Below are 4,647 nucleotides of genomic sequence, written 5' to 3' on the forward strand. Positions count from 1 at the left end.
TACTTTGAATAGTACTTTTGAATAGTACTTTTGAATAGTACTTTTGAATAGTACTTTTGAATAGTACTTTTGAATAGTACTTTTGAATAGTAGCTTTGAATAGTAGTTGTGAATAGTAGTCGTGAATAGTAGTTGTGAATAGTAATTATAACAGTCTTCAGCACAGGAGTCAGTCCTTCAGTCAGTCCAGGAGTTTTTCCTATCATCATAGGGGTTAGGATTCTGTCCATCCTCTCATCAAGTCGTGATCTTTACCCGCTCCTGCAAGGTATAGGATGCTGTCCAACCCTTGCCGAGTTATTTTCCTGTTCGTTCCCCCGCAAAGCATAGGATGCTATCCAACCTTTGCGGGATTCCAGAAGTCTCCCTACCCGTATGATGATAAGATTTTATTCTCTGGTGTCAAAAAACAATAAAAACATTTCAAAAATACTTGAAAACAACAAAAACATTCCAAAAAACACTTGAAAATTCAAAAACATCTCAAAAACAATTCAAAATCCAAAAACATAATCAAAATCAAAAATCTCAAAAAATCTTGAGTCATGTGCAGAGTAGTTAGGAATTCGGTCCGAACTACGGATGGCTTGATCCCTAGCTGAGGGGTACGTAGGCAGCTCAGGCGTGCTGCTGGCACCCTGAGTTCAGTCACCATTTTTAGACACCATTTTTACACCCTTTCACCATTTTCAGTCACCATTTGTTGTAAATATTTCTCACAACTTTCACCATTTTTCATAACTTCAAAACCTCCAAAAAATACAAAAAACTTCAAAACCTTTTCAAAAAGATCTTCCCCTAGAGTTAGGAGTCTGTCCTAGATATTTAGGGTGTTTTAGAGTTAGGAGTCGGTCTTGATTTGTATTGATGTGGTGTGTCCTGTCGTGTGAGTGTCCCTAGAGTTAGGAGGCCTCAAGTCGATCGGTTAGACATTTAGTCGAACCGATGGCTAGACTAGGAAGCATATAGTCAACCCATGGTTTTCCTTAGAATGCACAGCCTAGATACACATAGGATATAGGGCTCACCTGCATTAGCTTAAGGCTAATCAACTTGCATTAGTTAGGGCATATAGAGTCCTAAAAATTACAATCCACTTGAATTTAAGCAATCGCACAAAAAGCTTTAAACATCAGTCGAGTCTAGTGGATCGAGTCTAGGATAGCGGTCCTAGAGTTTTAGGCATCGTAGTTTAGAATAGGGCACCGAACTACGTTGGCTCTGATTCTTCCCGAGGCCGGGATACGTAGTGCAGCTAGGATGGATGGCCATCCTGGTCCGAGTCAAGTATTGCATTAGAGTCTAGGGTTTGTCGTGTCGGGTCGTGTGTCGAGTCGTGTTGTGTTGTGTGTTTTGCTGTGTTTTCTTATTTTTATGTACAGATCTTATACCTTTAGCTGTAGCATGCATGTGTTTGCCCACCAGAATTTAGACACCAATCAGGCATGGCACTCATAACCTAGCTATTCTTAGGCGACATATCTTTCATTTCTTTTGTGTGTGCTTCTTATTCATCTCCGAGACATGCATGATTAGCTAGACGTTATCTCGGAGATATTCGTTCCCATTTCGCATGATTTTCGCCCAAAACTCTTCAAAATTAATAATAAATGGCATAAGAGACCAGGTGCTAGCACTTGGGCGAATTGGGGGCGCCTAATCCCTTCCCCATTCGTCATCAGGCACGAACCCTATTTTATATCTCTGGTTATCCGTTGCAACAGAGCACAGCATGGGATCTAGGGCCCACTTCCTTGGATGGCGACTCTTCTTTGTTTAAGGTACGCCTCGAATCTGGGCTAGTCCCCGAATCGAGAGGTATCTCACTTTATATCGCCGCTCATGCTGTGAGGGGCACTCTTTCGAGAGTTCCTTGGTGGGGCTCTCCTTCACGTGGACGATCTAGAGAGACTCGCGCGGGGGCCCGTCCCCTCACGCCCGTCCCGGATCTGGTTCCACACTCATCTATTTGTGGATTTCATTCCTACATACTGTTTGTTGATGACTTTATCAGATTTTCATGGCTTTATCCAATACGTCAAAAATCAGAGGCACTCCAGTGTTTCAAGCATTTCAAATTAATGGCAGAAAACATTTTTTCTCAAACCATAAAATTTTTTCAAAGTGATGGTGCTCTTGAGCTCACCAAAGGGAATTTTAAAACCTTTCTAGATGACTGTGGCATTGTATCTAGAATTTCCTGCCCCCATACACCTGAACAGAATGGTATAGCCGAACGAAAACATAGACACATATCTGATATGGGCTTATCTCTCCTTTTTCATGCTAAAATGCCAAAACAATATTGGCTTGAAGCCTTCAATGCTGCCATATATCTCATTAACAGGTTGCCAACACCAGTTTTGAACAATTTTTCACCCCATGAGCTTCTCTTTAACACCAAACCAGATTACTCAACTCTTAGAGTTTTTGGATGCCAATGTTTCCCCTGTCTCAGGCCATACAGAATTGATAAATTGTCACCAAAATCAACGACATGTGTGTTTCTTGGTTACAGTCAATATCATAAAGGTTATAGGTGTCTTAATCAAACAACTGACAGAATATATATCTCAAGACATGTTTCATTTAGTGAAAATGTCTTCCCATTTGCTCATATACAACCATCTCAGCTACATACAAATACATGCCCCTTCACAGTTTCCTTACCTCTCCCACTTCTCAATCCTGCACCACCTCCTCCTACTACAGTCACAACACCACAAAACCATCAACCTCACTCTCCTACCAGCTCATCCAACTCTGCCAAACCACCACCACCACCTCCATTACCACCACCACCACCACCACCACCACCACCACCTCCACCCCTACCTTCTCTCCATCACATGGTTACTAGACTTCGAGTTGGAACCAGAAAACCAAGAGTCCCACTCTCCCTGCTCACAACAAGGCACCCTATTCCTACTTCACTATTGGCCTCCATCCACTCTCTCCCAACAGAGCCGCAAACATACAAACAGGCCATCAAAGATCCCAAGTGGATAACAACAATGCAGGAAGAATTCTCAGCTCTCTTATCAAATAAGACCTGGTCTTTGGTTCCTACCATTAATGACATGAATATTGTGGGTTGCAAATGGGTCTATAGGATCAAAACAAGGAGCGATGGTACCATTCAAAGATACAGAGCAAGGCTGGTTGCTAAGGGCTTTCACCAATAGCCTGGCATTGACTTCAATGAAACCTTTAGCCCTATTGTAAAGCCTGCAACAATCAGACTTGTCTTGATAGTAGCCATCTCACAACATTGGAGCATCAAGCAACTTGATGTCAAGAATGCTTTTCTACATGGCTCACTGCAAGAAGAAGTTTACATGCAACAACCAGTTGGCTTCACTGATGCAGCTCTTCCAAATCATGTTTGCAAGCTTCACAAGGCCATTTATGGTCTCAAACAGGCACCAAGGGCCTGGTTTTACATATTCAGCAATTTTCTTCTCAAAAATGGGTTCTCTCAAAGCTTGGCAGACAACTCTTTGTTCACCAGATTCACCAACCAAGGCACCATCTTTCTACTTCTCTATGTGGATGATATCATCCTCACTGGTAACAATGATGCTCTACTCACTTTGTTTATACAACATCTTGGCACTGAATTTGCAATGCGAGACCTTGGAATGCTTCATTATTTCTTGGGAATTGAAGTCTCTCACACTTCCACTGGTTTGAAACTTACTCAATCCAAATATGCTCTTGGTCTCATCCAAAAGACTGGGATGGCTGGCTGCAAACCGTGTATAACTCCTGCTGCCTTTGGTTCAAAGCTTTCTTCATCCAGTGGTACAACCCTCACTGATCCCCATGAATATAGACAAATTGTTGGAGCATTACAATACCTAACCATCACCAGACCAGATCTTTCCTACTCTGTTAATCAAGTTTGTCAATTCATGCAATCACCCACCACAGAACATCTTCAGGCAGTCAAACACATCCTAAGACACCTCAAGACTACTCTCACTGTTGGTATTGAACTCAAACCAGGTCCTCTCTCACTTGTTGTTGCCTATATAGATGCTGATTGGGCTGGCTGTCCTGACACAAGGAGATCAACCACTGGCTTTGCACAGTCCTTGGACATTCTCTTCTTTCTTAGGGATCAAAGAAGCAACCAACAGTCTCAAGATCCAGCTATGAAGCTAAATATAAAGCTCTAGCAATCACTGCCTCTGAGATGCTTTGGCTGTCATACCTACTCAAGGACCTTCACATTGCAATAAATCTTCCACTGCTTCTCAAATGTGACAACATCTCAGCAACTCATATGGCTGCAAATCCTGTCCTCCATGCGCGTACAAAACACATAGAGGTGGATTATCACTTTGTCAGAAACTTGGTCATCAACAACAAACTCTTGGTCAAATTTGTCAGATCATCTCGGCAAGTTGCAGACATCTTCACCAAGGCTCTCCCATCATCTCTCTTCTTGGCTCATCGTTCCAAACTTCTGGTTGTTCCACCCATCGGTTTGAAGGGGGATAATGACACCTCACAAATACAATTAGTATAACAACACCACCTGTCACCAGCTGTCACTCTCTCTCTCTCTCTCTCTCCTCTCCTCTGTACAAATTCTGTTAGACCAAAGTTGTTAGGATTTATTCTTTCTGTTAAGATTCTTCT

Source organism: Tasmannia lanceolata, unplaced genomic scaffold, assembly GCF_043159265.1.
Source record: "Tasmannia lanceolata isolate RefF3 unplaced genomic scaffold, GAP_Taslan_0.1 ptg000003l, whole genome shotgun sequence".
NCBI classification, from domain to species: Eukaryota; Viridiplantae; Streptophyta; class Magnoliopsida; order Canellales; family Winteraceae; genus Tasmannia; species Tasmannia lanceolata.